Source organism: Capra hircus (assembly GCF_001704415.2).
Source record: "Capra hircus breed San Clemente chromosome X unlocalized genomic scaffold, ASM170441v1, whole genome shotgun sequence".
Lineage (NCBI taxonomy): Eukaryota > Metazoa > Chordata > Mammalia > Artiodactyla > Bovidae > Capra > Capra hircus.
Window position 1 is genome coordinate 27,292,340 of NW_017189517.1, and position 19,449 is coordinate 27,311,788.

The 19,449-nt window shown below is 38.8% G+C and overlaps 1 non-coding gene across 1 annotated transcript; it reads left to right on the top strand.

The window, feature by feature from the left end:
- The first annotated feature begins 3,190 nt into the window (after positions 1–3,190).
- Positions 3,191–3,262, top strand: TRNAS-GGA. Its single transcript has one exon. It is a non-coding gene; the product is annotated as a tRNA-Ser (tRNA).
- Positions 3,263–19,449: the final 16,187 nt, after the last annotated feature.

Below are 19,449 nucleotides of genomic sequence, written 5' to 3' on the forward strand. Positions count from 1 at the left end.
TAGATATTTTCCTGTTCTTTGCATGCTTAGAAGGAAGTAGCTAACAAGAGCAATATTCGTGCCCTTCTCAGAGTACACATCTTTGGTATAAAACACTTCGTGCCTGTGGGCATGCTCAGTCACTTCAGTCATGTCAAACAGTGACCCTAGGTACCGTAGCCTGCCAGGCTCCTGTGTCCATGGGATTCTCCCGGCAAGAATACTGAAGTGAGTTGTCATGCCTTCCTCCAGGGGATCTCCCGACCCAGGGATCGAACCCACATCTCTTCTGTCTTCTGCATTGGCAAGCAGGTTCTTTACCAGCAGTGCTATGTGGGAAGTCCATAAAACACTTAGGGGTTACCATCTCATGAAATAGTGGGTGGTATAGTATAAAAAGTCAAGAGACGTGGTTTGTAATCCCAGATTGAACCACACCATGTGTATGACTTTTGGCTTCTATGCAGAGTGACGACCTGGAGCTTTCCATAAGGCTAGACTGTTTCATTATTTCTCATAACCAGCTGGGTTGCTATGGAAGCTTCTATGTTGCCTCTGCAACATAAATATTTGCCAAAAAACATGATCCTCATCCAACATTTGCTCTCATCCTGGAGAGACTGCTTGCAGCTGAGCAATACTAGGCATCCCAGGATGAATGCTGTAATGTTGAGGTAATTGCAGCATTGGTAGTGCTAAAGGCATGCCAGAAGCTGACTTGGGGGGAGGGTTCCCCCTCCATTTCCCTGAATGCGCCTCTTGGCACTCTGTCCATCTTGGAGAATGAAGACTGGCAAATTGCCTGCCTGTTTTTATTCTGTTTATTCTGCAAATGCCAAGAGGGCTATGAAGAAGATAAAACTGAAAATGAGATCCGAAAATAATAGGTCCTTGAATTGAGAGATGGAAACTCTGAAGCTGTGTTTATTCAAGGCATCTGTCTTCCTGCTTCTTTTTCCACATCTTGGGTAAAGAGTTTCTCCTAAATTCCAGCAACCTGGTGGAAAGTTTGGGATGGATGGCTCACGTCTAGGGCCCTAGGCTACAACAGCTCTTTGGAGGAAACAGAAGGCTGTGAGCTTGATAGTTGCCAGGCTGTTTCTTAGTAGAGTTAATACTTAACTCTGACAGCTCCCAGCACCGACCGTTGATTAATTGCTTGATATGATTCAGCTTGATATGATTAATGATCAGTGTTTTAAACTTTGGATTTGGTTGATAGCATGGTGAAGCCATTTGACACTTGGAATAAAAGGTAGAATTAGGTAACATTACAATATTCGGTTTGTGTTTAGCTTCATTTTGTGTGGTGCTTTCTAGGTTCATTTGACACTTCAGTAGATGCTGGAATTCAGATGGATTTCTGCCTAGTTACTCATTGCTAATGTATGTGCAAGAAAAAGTTACAATTCCAAAGAATCTAGTTATTTTCTTCTGTCCATCTATTTCATAATAGTAATACTAAATAAGTCCTCAGTAGCAAGTATTTTTTGGCAGTCACTGTACAGTGTGTAACATCTACCATCCCATTCAATCACCAAAATAACACTCTCAGGAGGTTATTATCACTCATTCAATTTTATAAATATGGATATTTAGCGAAATCAGCTTTTTTGGACAAGTAAGTTGCACAACTGGGTTTCTATTCCAGATCTAATTTCAGTGTGCATATTATTAATGACAACTTTGTACTACCTCCCATTATATTATATTGCATGTAGTTTCAGAAATCACAAGAGTATGGCTTTCAAACTTTAGAGAGTCAGGTTTAGCAACTTACATAAGTGTGAAAAAAGCAGAATTATGGTAATATCTACAGAAAATCAGAGAGGTAACTAAATGGCAGAATGACAAATACTAGAGGCAAAGACTCCCGGCCAGATGTTCCACATAAGTAACCAGCCACAAGTAGGTCCACCAATGGCACAGTGGCCTCTAACTCTGTAGCATACACATCGAACCAAAGCATTTAGAGATCATCTCCAAAAATTGAACACCTCAAAAGTAGAAATACAAATTTTAAATGACAATAAAAAATCAGCTTCAATTGTAATTAGATAAATGCAATGTAAATAATTTTTTATACCATCTTAAACTCTTTGAGATTCATGGTGATAGAAAAATTGATGATACTGTTGGAGAGATTTTGAAGGAAATGGGTATTCTACTCCACTGCTGAGAGCAACATAAATTGGTAATACCTTTTTAGGAGGAAATTTGTGAAACTCAACCTCAGTTGAAAAATGGCTAGCCCTTCATTCAGCAATTCTACTTCTAGAAATTTATTAGGAAAATGGGCAGATATCTATGTATAAGGATGCTCATTTCATTGTTGTTCATATTTAGCAAACTTGAAAACCAATTTAATTACTTCTAATAAATAAATTTTATATGATTGTATTCACTTATATGAAAAGAGATTCAGGTTATAGAACTTTATGTATAGTAAACATTTAATCTTTACCTGTCTGTCTAGGAGGATATAATTATAAAATGTCAGCTAATTATAACTGGGCAATGGATATTCTTTTTCTATGTGTGTATGTTTTTTTTTCCTGTTTTTTCCCCCTCAATATTTTACAGTACATAGCATCATATTTATGATCTGAAGCATGTAAAACTTTTTAAAATTGAAGTAAAGCTGATTTATAGTACTGTGTAAAGTTTTGTTGTACAGCACAGTAATTCAGTTTATATATATATATACACACACACACAAACACATTCTTTTTTATATTCTTTTCCATTATGGTTTATTACAGGACATTGAATATAGTTTTCTGTGCTATACAGTAGGACCTTGTTGTTTATCCATTCTATACATAATAGTTTGCATCTGCTAACTCCAAACTCCTACTCCATCCCTACCTTTTGACAACCACAGATCTGTTCTTTGTGTCTGTTTTCTGTTTCATAAATAAGTTCATTTGTGTCATCGTTTAGATTCCACATATAAGTGATATCATATGGTATTTGCCTTTCTCTTTCTGACTTCACATAGTATGATCATATCTAGGTCCATCCATATTGCTGAAAATGGCATTGCTTTATCCTTTTTAATGGCTCTGTACTATTCCATTGCATGTATATACCCCAGCTTTATCCATTTATTTGTCAATGCACTTTTAGGTTGCTTACGTGTCTTGGCTATTGTTAACAGTATGCTCTGAACATAGAGGTGCATGTATCTTTTTGAATTAGAGTTTGGGCTTCCCTGGTGGCTCAGAGGTTAAAGCATCTGCCTGGAATGCAGGAGACCCGGGTTCGATCCCTGGGTTGGGAAGATCCCCTGGAGAAGGAAATGGCAACCCACTCCAGTACTCTTGCTTGGAGAATACCATGGAGGGAGGAGCCTGGTAGGCTACAGTCCATGGGGTTGCAAAAAGTCGGACACGACTGAGTGACTTCACTTTCACTTTCTGGATATATGGCCAGGTGTGGGATTTCTGGTTCCAAATAGGAAAAGGAGTATGTCAAGTCTGTATATTGTCACCGTGCTTTCTAACTTATATGCAGAGTACATCATGAGAAATGCTGGGCTGGATGAAGCACATGCTGGAATCAAGATTGCCGGGACAAATATCAATAACCTCAGATATGCAGATGACACCACCCTTATGGCAGCAAGTGAAGAAGAACTGAAGAGCCTCTTGATGAAAGTGAAAGAGGAGAGTGAAAAAGTTGGCTTAAAGCTCAACATTCAGAAAATGAAGATCCTGGCATCTAGACCCATCACTTCATGGCAAATAGATGGAGAAACAGTGGAAACAGTATCAGACTTTATATTTGGGGGCTCCAAAATCACTGTAGATGGTGAGTGCAGCCATGAAATACAAAGACTTTTGCTCCTTGGAAGAAATGCTATGACCAACCTAGACAGCATAATAAAAAGCAGAGATATAACTTTGCCAACAAAGGTCTGTCTAGTCAAGGCTATGATTTTTCCAGTGGTCATGTATGGATGTGAGAGTTGGACTATAAAAAAAGCTGAGCACCAAAGAATTGATGTTTTTGAACTTTAGCGTTGGAGAAGACTCTTGAGAGTCCCTTGGACTGCAAGGAGATCCAACCAGTCCATCCTAAAGGAAATCAGTCCTGAATATTCATTGAAATGACTGATGTTGAAGCTGAAACTCCAGTACTTTGGCCACCTGATGCAAAAAACTAACTCATTTGAAAAGACCCTGATGTTGAGAAAGATTGAAGACAGAAAGAGAAGGGGACAACAGAGGATGAGATGGTTGGATGGTATAACCGACTTGATGGACATGGGTTTGAGTAAACTCTGGGAGTTGGTGATGGACAGGGATGTCTGGCCTGCTGCAGTCCATGGGGTCGCAAAGGGTTGGACATCACTGCCTGACTGAACTGAACTGAACTGTGGGATTTCTGGATTGTATGCCAATTCTACTTTTGTAAGTAACCTCCATACTGTTTTCCATAGTGGCTGCAACAGCTTACATTTTCACCAACAGAATAAGAGGGTTCCCTTTTCTGCATACCATCTCCAGCATTTGTTATTGGTATACTTTTTAATGATTGCCATTCTGACCCATGTGAGGTGATACGGCGTTGTAATTTGATTGGCAGTTCTCTAATAATTAGCAATATTAAACATATTTTCATGTGCCTGTTGGCCATTTTTATGTCTTCTTTAGAGAAATATCTATTTAGGTCTTATACTCATTTTTTGATTGGGTTGCTTGTTCTTTTGTTTTTGAGTTGTATGAGCTGTTTGTATATTTTGGAAATTAATCCCTTGTTGGTCACATCATTTACAAATATTTTCTCCTAATCTATAGATTGTCTTTTCATTTTGTTTACGGTTTCCTTTGCTGTGCAAAAGCTTGTATATTTGATTAGGTCCCATTTGAAACATGTTAAACATGTTAAACATTTTTCCACTTACAAATTAAGTGTTAGAGCTGGCAAGTGACAGGGTGGGTCAAATCTTCCCACCAATGTTGATATCACAGTAGGTTATTCACATAAGAGGAAATGTTACTGAAAATTTGCAGCTTACTGCAATAAAAACTGGAGAAGTAGCAAAGAAAACAGTATTGACAGTATGTGGAGAGTTAGGCAGATTGGTGGTCAGTACCTGGGCAATCACAGAAGATTTGAAATGATTAGAATATGGGGCAAGACTATTCCTTTTGTGGTGCCAGTTTTCTTATATTTTAGTAATATATATTTCCTGCTGATATCGTGAGCAGATTTAATGACCGAGGCCTTTTAGACTGATAGGGAAGAGTTAGGAAGAAATCAGATTTGTGTCACAGAAGGATACTCTGATATGATGTGACTCTTTGCAGGTCGTTTTTTATACCACAGTTGTCATTGGCTGCCTTTTTTATTTATTTGGTCTCACCTTGTCTTAGTTGCAGCACATGGGGTCTCTTTAGTTGAGGCATGTGGGATCTAGTTCTCTGACCAGGGATTGAACCTGGGCCCCCTGCACTGGGAGAGTGAAGGCCTACCCACCTGACCACCATGGAAGTCCTTGACTGTCTTTTTTTTTTTTTTTAAATAGCTTCATTGGGATGTAATTTACACACCAGACTTTCATCCATTTTAAATATAAAATTCAATGATTTTTTGTAGTAAATTTAGAGTCCTACCACCACTCTCATAAATAGTTCCTCCCAAAGAAACTCCATTACATTAGCAACAATCCTCATATTCCCATTCTCAGGTGTAGGCAATTACTAATCTGTTTTTTTTAAATCTCTTTGAACTTGCCCAGTCTAGATATTTCATATAAATGGAATCATATAGTATGAGGTCTTTTGTGATTGGCTTCTCTCACTTTCTTATTATAAGGTTTTCAAGGTTCATTCATGTTGTAGCATGTCATTGACTGTCATCAGAGCACTGAAAGAGAACAGCATAAATGATTAATGAGAAGCTTTTTCTCTGCTCAAAAGGAAAAACTAAGAGGACTGTTGCAGAATGAACACTAAAGACAGGATTTAGGGCAAGTGAGAAACAAAAGGGTAATAATAAATCAAAAGATACTACTTATGAAATGAAAACTTATAATCTCATTGAAAAGAAAAAAATTAAATATCTTTAATTGGTTACAGGAATTAAAAGTATCAGGATAAAACTGTAATGTGTTGTTCTATATAATAACAGTTTAAAATTAATGCAAAATTTCAGAAGAGATACCCTACTTGCTCAAGACAAGATAATAGAACAAAGTGATATCTTAGCTCTTCATCTTTGGAGATATCTTTTTTAATTAATTGGATTATGGACTTGGGGTGGCAACAGCAGAACTGCTATATCTCTAGAAAGTTTCATTAGGTCCTATTAGAGGAAAGCAGACAAGAGGAAAGATCTAGCATCATGATTTGGGAGATAGAAATTCCCTGTGGTTGAGGGATGGACAAAATGGATGAAGATGGTCGAAAGGCACAAACTTCCAGTTATAAAATAATTAAGTCCTGGGGATGTGATGCACAGATGATTACTATAGTTAAGGACTGTTGTAGTTCAGTCGCTCAGTCATGTCTGACTCTCTGCAATCCTATGGACTGCAGCTCACCAGGCTTACCTGTCCTTCACCATTTCCTGGAGTTGGCTCAAACTCATGTCCATTGAATCAGTGATGCCATCCAACCATCTCATCCTCTGTCATCCCCTTCTCCTCCTGCCTTCAATCTTTCCCAGCATCAGGGTCTTTTCCAGTGAGTTTGCTCTTTGCATCGGGTAGCCAAAGTGTTGGAGTTTCAGCTTCAGCATCAGTCCTTCTGATGAATATTCAGGAATGATTTCCTTTAGGATTGACTGGCTTGATCTCACTGCTGTCCAAGGGACTCTCAAAAGTCTTCTCCAGCACTACAGTTTGAAAATATCCATTCTTTGGCGCTCAGCCTTCTTTATGGTCTAACTCTCACATCCATATATGACTACCTGCAAGACCATAGCTTTGACTAGACATACCTTTGTCTACAAAGTGATGTCTCTGCTTTTTAATACACTGTCTAGATTTGTCATAGCTTTTCTTCCAAGGAGCAGTCATCTTTTAATTTCATGGCTGCAGTCACCGTCTGCAGTGATTTTGGAACCCAAGAAAATTAAGTCTGTCACTATTTCCACTTTTTCCCCATGTATTTGCCATGGGAAGTGATGGGATCAGATGTCACTATCTTAGTTTTTTGAATGTTGGGTTTTAAGCTAGCTTTTGTACTCTCCTTTTTTACCTTCATCAAGAGGCTCTTAGTTAAGAGACAATGTAAGAGATACTTCAGTTCAGTTCAGTCACTCAGTCGTGTCCAACTCTTTGCGACCCCATGAATCGCAGCACGCCAGGCCTCCCTATCCATCACCAACTCCCGGAGTTCACTCAGACTCGCGTTCATCGAGTCAGTGATGCCATCCAGCCATCTCATAGTTCACTGTATTGTATACTTGAAAGTTACTAAGAGACTAGATCTTAACTGTGCTCATAAAAATTTTCCCATTTGCAGCAATATGGATCAACTTGGAGGGCATTATGCTAACTGAAATAATTCAGCAAAAGAAAATACTGCATGATATCACTTATATTGGGGATTTAAGTAAAACAACAAACTAGTGAATATAAAAAAAATGAAACACTGACAAATACAGAGAACAAACTAGTGGTTAGTAGTGGGGAGAAGGGAGGAGCAACATAGCAGTGGAAGTGTACGAGGTACAAGGTATTTGGGATAAAATAAGCTACAATGATATATTGTACGACACGAGGAATATAGCCAATATTTTATAATAACTATAAATGGAATATATATTTTAAAAGCTGTGAGTCACTGTGTTGTACAATTAACATATAATATTGCATAGCAACTAAACTTCAATTTTAAATAAGTGTTCTTGTAACAAGAAAACAAAAATTATAACTGTGGTAAAGATCTAAGCACACACAGTATCCAGTAAATTTGGGCTTCCCTGGTGGCTCAGATGGTAAAGAATCTGTCTGCAATGCGGGAGACCTGGGTTCGATCCCTGGGTTGGGAAGATCCCCTGGAGGAGGGCATGACAACCCACTTCAGTGTACTTGCCTGGAGAATCCCCATGGTCAGAGAAGCCTGGCTGGCTATAGTCCCTGGGGTTGCAAAGAGTCAGACAGCACTGAGTGACTAAGCACACATGGTATTGATGGATATTAACTTGTCTAACTGTGGTGGTCATTTTGCAATATATACAAATATGGATTCATTATGTTGTACATCTGAAACTAATGTATATCAATAAAGTTTATAATATGTAATAGTATATAATATATAGTATATACTATACAATCTCTATCGACATTCCAACCTTTTTGGCACCAGGGACTGGTTTTCTGGGAGACAGTTTTTCCATGGTGTGTGGGAGGTGATTTTGGTTTCACCTTCCCCTCACCTTGTGTGTGGCCTGGTTCCTAACAGGCCACAGATCACTACCAGTCAGTGACCTGGGTGTTGGGGACCACTGATCGATCGATCTATCTATATGAAAATTTGAGTGTTGAGCTAATAAGAAATGAATGATAAATATCTGTGGAAATGTTATTGCTTTATTTGGTGGTGGGAAAGGATGATAAATATGTATAATATGTAAATAATTTTGCTAATTAAAAACCTACAAGGTCCAAACAAGATAATGACTGGAAAAGCAGTCTGAAAAATAGAAAATGCTATGCAAATGTAGTTGCTGTTCTCATTAAGTTTTGTGCTTTAGACTCTAGATTACTCTCTTTGCATCAAGCTATTCAAGGATACTGCTTTATTGTCTTCCTTGGCCAAAACCCCATTTTGTGGCTTTTGGATTTTGAATTTGGTCACTGTCTTCTTGGTTCTGATGTATTCCTTATTGCTGATTTTAGTTGCTTATACTACTTGGCTCAGCCTTGCCTGCTCTCTTAGTTCTTCTCTATATGTGGTAATCCAGTATTCATTCCATAGGCTCTGATTTTCACTTAGTCTGAAGGTTTGTGGCATGTCATGCAGTGAGGAAAATGCAGTGGGTTGTGTCCATCGTGACATTTCCTGTTCTGTCTACCTAACTCTTGCCTTCCTTTCTCTGCTTCTTGTCTTTGTGATGGCATCATTATCTCACTGAATCAGGCTTACAAACATGTAAAGTCTTCTGTTCTTCACTTACAATATTTCTACAGCACCTACTCTGTAGAAGCCTCTTCTAACAACACAGGAGAAGACTCTACACATGGACATCACCAGATGGTCAACACTGAAATCAGATTGATTATATTCTTTGCAGCCAAAGATGGAGAAGCTCTATACAGTCAACAAAAACAAGACCAGGAGCTGACTGTGGCTCAGATCATGAACTCCTTATTACCAAATTCAGACTTAAATTGAAGAAAGTAGGGAAAACTGCTAGACCATTCAGGTATGACCTAAATCAAATCCCTTATGATTATACAGTGGAAGTGAGAAATAGATTTAAGGGCCTAGATTAGATAGATAGAGTGCCTGATGAACTATGGAATGAGGTTCGTGACATTGTACAAGAGACAGGGATCAAGACCATCCCCATGGAAAAGAAATACAAAAAAGCAAAATGGCTATATGGAGAGGCCTTACAAATAGCTGTAAAAAGAAGAGAAGTGAAAAGCAAAGGAGAAAAGGAAAGATATAAGCATCTGAATGCAGAGTTCCAGAGAATAGCAAGAGGAGATAAGAAAGCCTTCTTCAGAGATCAATGCAAAGAAATAGAGGAAAAGAACAGAAAGGGAAAGACTAGAGATCTCTTCAAGAAAATTAGAGATACCAAGGGAACATTTCATGCAAAGAAGGCTCGATAAAGGACAGAAATGGTCTGGACCTAACAGAAGCAGAAGATGTTAAGAAGAGGTGGCAAGAATACACAGAAGAACTATACAAAAACAATCTTCACGACCCAGATAATCATGATGGTGTGATCACTAATCTAGAGCCAGACATCCTGGAATGTGAAGTCAAGTGGGCCTTGGAAAGCATCGCTACGAACAAAGTTAGTGGAGGTGATGGAATTCCAGTTGAGCTGTTTCAAATCCTGAAAGATGATGCTGTGAAAGTGCTGCCCTCAATATGCTAGCAAATTTGGAAAACTCAGCAGTGGCCACAGGACTGGAAAAGGTCAGTTTTTCATTCCAATCCCAAAGAAAGGCAATGCCAAAGAATGCTCAAACTACTACACAATTGCACTCATCTCACATGCTAGTAAAGTAATGCTCAAAATTCTCCAAGCCAAGCTGCAGCAATATGTGAACCGTGAACTTCCTGATGTTCAAGCTGGTTTTAGAAAAGGCAGAGGCACCAGAGATCAAATTGCCAACATCCACTGGATCATGGAAAAAGCAAGAGAGTTCCAGAAAAACATCTATTTCTGCTTTATTGACTATGCCAAAGCCTTTGACTGTGTGGATCACAATCAACTGTGGAAAATTCTGAAACAGATGGGAATCCCAGACCACCTGACCTGCCTCTTGAGATATCTGTATGCAGGTGAGGAAGCAACAGTTAGAACTGGACATGGAACAACAGACTGGTTCCAAATCGGAAAAGGAGTACGTCAAGGCTGTATATTGTCACCCTGCTTATTTAACTTCTATGCAGAGTACATCATGAGAAACGCTGGACTGGAAGAAACACAAGCTTGAATCGAGATTGCCAGGAGAAATATCAATAACCTCAGATATGCAGATGACACCACCCTTATGGCAGAAAGTGAAGAGGAGCTAAAAAGCCTCTTGATGAAAGTGAAAGAGGAGAGTGAAAAAGTTGGCTTAAAGCTCAACATTCAGAAAATGAAGATCATGGCATCTGGTCCCAGCACTTCATGGGAAATAGATGGGGAAACAGTGGAAACAGTGACTGACTTTATTTTTTTGGGCTCCAAAATCAGTGCAGGTGGTGATTGCAGCCTTTAGTAGCAGGGGGATGGAGAATGATAATCTGATAGGTGAGGAGGATTCAAGGTTAAATGAAGTTGTTTTGTTCTGTTTTTATTATCATTAATATTTTTAAGCCATAGAGATCTGTGGTGAATTGTAGGTGGAGAAGAAAAACCCAATAATTAGGAAGTTGCAAGAGAGAAAAATAATAATTAATAGAGCATGTTTCTCTACGTAAAGAACAAACATATAAATACCAAGGGTGAAAGGGTGGGTGGGTTGAATTAGGAGATTGACATGTAAACACTACTGTATATAAAATAGATAACTAATGAGAACCGACTGTATAGCTCAGGAACTCAGTGTTCTGTGGGGACGTAACTGGGAAGGATATCTAAAAAAGACGGGATATGTGTATACATATAACTGATTCACTTTGCTGTACAGCAGAAAATATCACAACATTGTAAAGCAACGATACTCCAATAAGATTTTTTAAAAATAGCAGATAAGGAACACAAGTACTTGGCTTAATTGTAAGGAGAGGGGCATGACCATACTTTTCAATCATGTAGAATCTTCCTTTATCACAAAATCATTCAGACATAGCTGTCACTATAACAAACCCTAATCCAGGACCTCATTGCTTTTTACCTAAGTAATTTATAATTCATCTTCTCTATGATCTCATTCATGTAAACTCTTCTTTGCAAGAGGCTGGTGGAACTCTCGTTAAAAATCCTTTTCCAAAATCCTTTCTGGAAACAATCTTCTTACTGGAGAAACCATAAGGTGCCCATACTTTCTGATTTCTGATTTCAGCCCAGTATCTCAACCCCTTGAGATGGATAAGGATGTTAGGTTTCTACTGTTTTCTTCAGCCCTAGATTTCTCTCTAGGTTCCATTATCAAAGGCTATCATGTGACTCTTGATTTTTGTTGCTATATTGGCATTGGACACAGTGAAATTTGTTTCTGTAACTGAAAGTAAATGATCATAATACCTTCCATTTTCTAATCAGAGACAAGGATTCCTGCCAAAGAGACATTCTCAAAAAAAAAAAAAAAAAAACAAAAACCAAAACCAAAAACCTGTTTATTTCAACTGAATGTCATCGAATGTGTAGCTCTTTATACATGTGTGTGTGTTTTATGTCATAGACATAATTTCTATTAATATTTGATATGGGGTTATTCTCATGTGTGGGCTAATTGATAGCTTACAGGGTACTTGTGTTTTCCAGTCTGTTGTTTTTGCTCTGAGCAAAAATTTACTCAGCTGATGAGAATATTTTGACAACTCTGCCTGTGTGTCAAGAAACTGCAATTTGGTGTGAATTTTCTGGCTCCAGTGACCCAATTTTAAGATGTAAAATAGGGTATTCCAAATTTATATGGAAATAATATAGCTAGCCTGGCTTCCCACAAATAGTGACGGACATTAAGACCATGTACAGCTCCTAATATATAAAAGCACAGGATAGAAACATCATGATTATTGTCTCCCAGTCTCATTTGTAAATATTATAAATGTTGCTTACTGAAATCAACTTGTAAATAAAATTACAAAGAATTATGGTTTCTAGCTTGAGAAAACAGTTCAATTTATTTCTTAGGAATATCTCAGTCAACATTTTATGTTTGATTTGTACCGTTTAAAATACTGATACTTTCTCAAAGTTCTTCATTTCTTGATGGCCTCACATATACATATGCCCAAATAATTAATTTTCAAGAAACTGTTGTTTTTCTTTTGTGTTCAGTAGTTCAATAACTGCCTTTATGGTAATTCAGTGTGATTCCTATCTCCTCATTCTTTTCTCGGCTATTTAACTTTTAAGATTCTGGTCACATGAAGGAATCCACACTGAGTTTTATGGATGGCCAAAGGCAACCAGTGATTCTCTGTATGTGTGTGTACATACATTTATGTGTATATATATATATACACATATACATACACACACACACAGACACACATATAAATTAACTGACTTATGATTAGCATAGGTATTTTGTGAACTTTAATATTTTAAAACCTGAAACTCAACCAACATAAGTACTGAGCTATCATTAGTTATTAAAGATGCCTTTACCATAGGAGCAATAAAACATTATTCCACACTAGCTGACAGGGAGAGCAAGGTAATCTGCATTCCCTGGAAGTGTAGTGTTTTAGCAGCTTTCTCCTGCAAGGTGGAGCCTAGCTTGACAGGATTGATTATATTGACCATTTTATGGGTCGATTGCCAAGAGATTGAATAGTTGATTTGATTTGGTCTTCCTAATGGCCAAAAGAGCCAGATGGCTTGATTGGAATGGTGACTGAAACAACAAATTCAACTATGAAAACAGTTGAATTAATGGTGATATGTGAACACCATCCAACATCTCAAAGAAACTGCTAATGTAGAAACTTCAAAGCCTGATTTTCAGATTCAACTGGGGCCCTTATTCTTGATGGCTAGCTCAGAACTGGTATTGCAGCAGACAACTTTAATGACGGGGCATTCAAATTTTCCATAATGCAAATCAACATTCTAAAGGGTAGGATATTTAAGCAGCCAGAAAGAAAAAACAAGAAATTGCTAGTGCTATTGAAAAGCCTTGAAAGCAAGCCAAGTTAAAATGATGATGGATCATGATATGAGAATCTATAATAAATTATAGCACAAACATCATGACTCATAAACTTGTCACACAAGAGAAATTTTAAAAAGTAGTCCTTGCAAATTGATACCTATGTTCCCTGTTCCCTTATATCTGGAAGTAAGATTATACTAAGTACTAGGAAACTGTATGATACTGAATTAACATTGTATGTTAGTTGCTCCATCGTTTCCGACTCTTTTCGATCCCATGGACTGTAGTCCACCAGGCTCCTCTGTCCATGGAATTCTCCAGGAAAGAATAAGGAAGTGGGTTGCTATTTTCTTCTCCAGGGGACTTTCCTGACCCAGGGATTGAACCCCGGTCTCCTGCATTGCAGGCGGATGCTGGCTGGGCTACTAGGGAAGCCCCCAAATAAACATTAAGACTTTTTTTAAAAAGGCAGTATTGTGAAGGAAAGATTTGTATACATCCATTATGACTTAAGTATCAAGCCTTAAGTATATTAAGTATAGATTCAAGGGATTAGATCTGATAGAGTGCCTGAAGAACTATGGATGGAGGTTCCAGACATTGTACAGGAGGCAGTAATCATGACCATCCCCAAGAAAAAGAAATGCAAAAAGGCAAAATGGTTGTCTGAGGAGGCCTTACAAATACCTATGAAAAGAAGAGAAGTGAAAGGCAAAGGAGAAAAAGAAAGATGAAGTGAAGTGAAGTCACTCAGCCGTGTCCGACTCTGTGACCCTGTAAACTGTAGCCCGCCAGGCTCTTCTTTCCATGAGATTCTCCAGGCAAGAATACTGGAGTGGGTTGCCATTTCCTTCTCCAGGGGATCTTCCCAACCCAGGGATTGAACCCAGGTCTCCTGCATTGCAGGCAGACACTTTATCCTCTGATCCACCAAAGATAAAGGAAAGATATACCCATCTGAAGGCAGAGTTACAAATAATAGCAAGGAGAGATAAGAAAGCCTTCCTCAGTAATCATTGCAAAGAAATAGAGGAAAATAATAGAATGAGAAAGACTAGAGATCTCTTCAAGAATACTAGAGACACCAAGAAAAATTTTCATGCAAATATGGGCACAATAAAGGACAGAAATGGTATGGACCTAACAGAAGCAGAGGATATTAAGAAGAGGTGGCAAAAATACACAGAGACTATACAAAAAATATCTTCATGATCCAGATAACCACAATGATGTGATCACTCACCTAGAGCCAGACTTCCTGGAATGCAGTCAAGTGGGCCTTAGGAAGCATCACTTTGAACAAAGTTAGTGGAGGTGATGGAATTCCAGTTGAGCTATTTCAAATCCTAAAAGATGATGCTGTGAAAGTGCTGCACTTAATATGCTAGCAAATTTGGAAAACTCAGCAGTGGCCACAGGACTGAAAAACGTCAGTTTTCATTCCAATCCCAAAGAAAGGCAATGCCAAAGAATGCTCAAGAAAGTGAAAGTGAAGTTGCTCAGTCGTGTCCGACTCTTTGCGACCCCATGGACTGTAGCCTATCAGGCTCCTCCATCCATGGGTTTCCCCAGGCAAGAGTGCTGGAGTGGATTGCCATTTCCTTCTCCAGGGGATCTTCCCAACCCAGGAATCGAACCCGGGTCTCCTGCATTGCAGGCAGACACTTTTACCATCTGACCCAATGCTCAAACTACTGCACAATTGCACTCATCTCACACACTAGCAAAGTAATGCTCAAAATTCTCCAAGCCAGGCTTCAACAGTACATGAACAGAGAACTTACAGATGTTCAAGCTGGATTTAGAAAAGGCAGAGGAGGCAGAGATCAAATTGCCAACATCTGTTGGATCATCAAAAAGGCAAGAGAGTTCCAGAAAAAACATCTACTTCTGCTTTTTTGATTATGCCAAAGCCTTTGATTGTGTGGATTACAACAAACTGTGGAAAATTCTTGAAGAGATGGGAATACCAGACCACCTGACCTGCCTCTGAGAAATCTGTATGCAGGTCAAGAAACAACAGTTAGAACTGGACATGGAACAACAGACTGGTTCTAAATCGGGAAAGGTGTATGTCAAGTCTATATACTGTCACCCTGCTTATTTAACTTATATGCTGAGTACATCATGAGATGTATGATGAATACATATGAGATGGATGAAGCACAAGCTGGCATCAAAATTGCCTGGAGAATCATCAGTAACCTCAGATATGGGGCTTCCCAGGTGGTGCTAGTGGCAAAGACCCCACCTGCCAATGCAGGAGACACAGAAGATGCAGGTTTGATCCCTGAGTCAGGAAGATCCCCTGTAGAAGTGCCTGACAACCCACTCCACTATTCTTGCCTGAAGAATCCCATGGACAGAGGAGCCTGGCAGGCTACAGTCCATAGGATCACAAAGAGTTGGACATGACTGAAGTAACTTAGCAAGTACTGCAAGTGAAAAATACAAAATCAGTTCTCTGAGCTAAAATGAAGCAGAAGTATTCCTTCTGAGGGTTCTAGGACAGAAGCCCTCTGGAAGCGAGTGCCTTTTCCAGTTCCCAGAGGCTACTGTATTCCTTGCCTCATGACTCCTTCCTCCATTTTCAAAGCTAGCAATGTAGCCTCTTCTCTCCTCTTTGCCATCCCTTGTGACCCTTGTGATTACATTGGAGCCAATTGTAATCTGGGATAGTCTCCCCATGACAACATTCTAAAATTAATCACATCTGCAAACTCCCTGTTACCAGGTAAAGCAACCCCTACACAGGTTCCAGGAATTAGTTTGTAGACATCTATCTTCCTGTGTGTGTGGCAGGGAGGGATGTGAGAGAGACATCATTTAGTTTACCACAGGAGAAAAAAGTAAATAAAAAATCCAGTCACAAAGCTTTTGTAGCCACCTAAGCAGCAGATAAGGAGCTTCCCAGGTGGCACTAATTGTCAAGAACCCACCTGCCAATGCAGGAGACATAAGAGACATGGATTGGATCCCTGCATAGGGAAGATTCCCCGGAGAAGGAAACGACAACCCACTCCACTGTTCTTGGATAAACCCATGGACAGAGGTGCCTGGTGGGCTACAGTCCATGGGGTCACAAAGAGTGGGACACGATGTGGTGACTGAACACACGTGCAACCAAGCAGGAGATGATGGTAGCTCAGATCACGTGGCAGTGGACATGGAGAGAAGCATTGAGACTGGAGAATTAAACATTGGGACTGGAGTATTGAGACGACAACATTTTTGGCACCAGGGCTGGTTTTGTGGAGGGCAGTTTTTCAACCAACCAGGATTTGGGTGGGGGGTTGGTTTGGGGATGATTCAAGCACATTATATTTATTGTATACTTTATTTCTATTATTATTACATTAGCTGCACTGCATACCATCAGGCATTAGATCCTGATGGTTGGGGACCCCTAGTTTAGAACACGAAGTCAACAGGCATTGCCAATGAATTGGATAGGATAGGGGACCGAGAGGGATGAGGTTCGCTCTAGCTCAGTTTATATCTACTATGCCTCCTGGTTATTCTGAATGTCATCTTTATATCATAGACCAGGCAATTATTAATAAAACTTTTGTTTTGAGAATGCTCCTGTGTATTTCTAAAAGAAACCATCTTTGCATTTGAAAAGAAGCTCTATTTCTGTGTTTACTTTGGCATAGGTAGGAATTTTATTTTTAACTTTTTGGAAGAGTTGTGCAAAACAGTTTTCTCGGATTTTGAAACCTTATGAATAAATCATTTGAAATGGCCTCCTAAATTTGTTATTTATCCCATTAAGTTTGAAAATGAAAAAGAAGTTCAAGTATTGGAAAATAAAATCAACTAGCAAATGAAAATTCTTTGAATGTTCGACATGCATCAAGAACAGGCGACAGTTGAAACACTAAAAAGAAAGAGAATTTTCCAGAGCTGACATCCAAAACTTGCACTTGTTTTGTATGGCATTACAAGAAGGGACGCTGGATTCTAGTTGGAGGTCTTCAGAAATGTCCAATGGAGAAGATCGGCAAAGATAAACCTGTTGAGAAGTTCCTTGACTGATTCCTATAGCCAGGAACTCCAGGGGTAAGGAGAGGGAAAACATAAAATAACATATGGGCATTCTTGGGTGAGACAATTAGCACATTACAGGTGCACCTGAAAGCAAATTCCACATATGAAAATAATAACTATTTTATGATGTTTGACTTATCTCTAAGAACACATCCCCAAATCCCATTCAATGCAAAATCCCTTTAGGAAAAAAACAAAATGATCAGCTTAAATGATGACTCTGCCCAGCAAACAGAAGAAAAGCTGTTTCAGAAGTTGATGAATTGTTGATTCATTTCTTTTTTGCAAGTTTCCAGCTGAATATGGAATGAAACATATATAGTGCATCACACGCTTTTCTTTTTCAATTATTTCTAGCACATGCTATTGTTTAATACGGTCTTCTATTGTTTAATGTGGTATTCTATGGCAAGATGTAATTGTTCTGAAATGTCATTAGATGTCTTTTATGATTAACTGTAGTTTGTTCTAAATGGAAAAGGTAAATTAATGCTATGTTTGTTTTAGTGACAGAGAACTAAAGTGTCATATAAGTCCACATAGGTAAGTTTACCTGTATTAACCAAACAAACTAGGGCAGTGGTCCTCAATCTTTTTTGATACCAGGGACTGATTTCATGGAAGACAATCTTTCCACAGACAGAAATTGGGGGGCATTTGGAGTTTGAATTCAAGATGATTTAAGAACATAACATTTATTGAGCACTTTATTACTGTTATTATATCAACTCTAATGCCTGAGATCATTAGGCATTAGATCTATAAACAAGTAATCTAGTATTTAGCCTTTTATGTCTTGATTTGGGGGAGGGGAGCATTTTGATCTGTAATGAAAGCTTTAGTAATTTATTGGTTCAGGTACATTTGTATAGCTCCTTTAGATGCCCACTTGAATTGACATCTCTTGATACAGAAACCTACTACTTAGAAGCTTGCCTTTTAAGCTTACTCAGTGCTTGAAATTTAGGCCACCTAACAGAGGAAGTTCACTCATATACACCATTTCAGGTTTAGGTAAGGACTTAGGAGGGAAGCAGGAAGAATGAATGAATGAGACCTCACCTGTTATTAATATAACAGTGTTTCCACCTTCAAAAATGGGGGGCTGTATTAGATTCCTAGAGTGGCTTCCAACTCCTGTGAAAGATAGCCGGGGGAAAAATATCTCACTCTCTCTTCCTCAGGACCTCCCACTCTGACACTGTTCCCTAGTGCATCCCCAAAGAATGGAAACATTTTATAGCTGATCATAAAACCATATAACTATAGGCAAATGTATCACAGTATTTCTGGAACAGCATGCCAACTCTTGATTATTTATTATATCATGAGCTTATGAGTGAGTGGGCCATGTTGATCTTCCCTCACAAGGGGGAGGACAAGTGGTCAGTGTCTGCCCACTAGGAGATGACATAGCTGACTCCATATGAAGTGTGGTGGATGACATCCCAAGGTCAAAGAAAAGCCATGTGATATGGTGAAAAGAGCATGGATTTTGGCAGCGTATAGATATGGGTTTGATGTCTACTTTGATCATTTTCTATCAGTGTGATCTTATGTAAGTTGAATTCTATTAGCCTTACTTTCCTCCTATGGTAAATAGGAATAATAATTCTATTTCCTATCAAGGTAGGGTTTTAGCAGTCATCCTTATTATGCTAAAACTATCTGTCACTGTAGGAAAGCCAAAACTTCTCAGAAAGGGGGAGATTGTTGCCTACACATTTTCCTTCATTCTTTGTGTTGTGGTACTAAGAATCATCTTACATACTACTGTTGTCAACAATTTCTTGACTAATTCTTGACCTTCTGATGTATGCCCCTTTGTGGTTCAGACAACAATGTAATAAAATCCCCCTCTCCATGGTTTGCCCACACAGTAAAGTGAAAGACACAATTAAGCATGTGAACATTTTACTGTGGGATAGATAGTATCTGTGATGGTTAGTTTTATGTGTCAGCTCAACTGG